The sequence below is a fragment of the Lupinus angustifolius genome, chromosome LG11, assembly GCF_001865875.1.
Source record: "Lupinus angustifolius cultivar Tanjil chromosome LG11, LupAngTanjil_v1.0, whole genome shotgun sequence".
In the NCBI taxonomy this organism is placed as follows: Eukaryota; Viridiplantae; Streptophyta; class Magnoliopsida; order Fabales; family Fabaceae; genus Lupinus; species Lupinus angustifolius.
In genome coordinates, this window is record NC_032019.1 from 694847 (window position 1) to 695275 (window position 429).

Genomic DNA, 429 nt, shown 5'->3' on the forward strand with positions numbered 1-429 from the left:
CTCATCCTCATCCTAACCTCATCCTCATCCTCATCCTCATCCTCATCCTCATCCTGATCCTCATCCTCATCCTCATCCTCATCCTCATCCCGATCCTATCCTCATCCTCCTCCTCATCCTAATCGTCATTTTCGTCCACCTCTTATCCTTGTCCTCGTCCTCTTGCTGATCCTCATCCTCATCCTCATTCTCGTCCTCCTCTTATCCTTGTCCTCGTCCCTCATCCAATGCTCTTCCTCATCCTCATCCTATCCTCATTCTCATTCTCATTCTCGTCCTCATCTTTATCCTCATTCTACTCCTCATCCTCATCCTCATCCTCATCCTATCCTCATTCTCATTCTCGTCCTCATCCTATCCTCCTCCTTATCCTCATCCTCTTCCACATCCTCATCCTCATTCTAATCTTAATCCTATCCTCATCCTCAT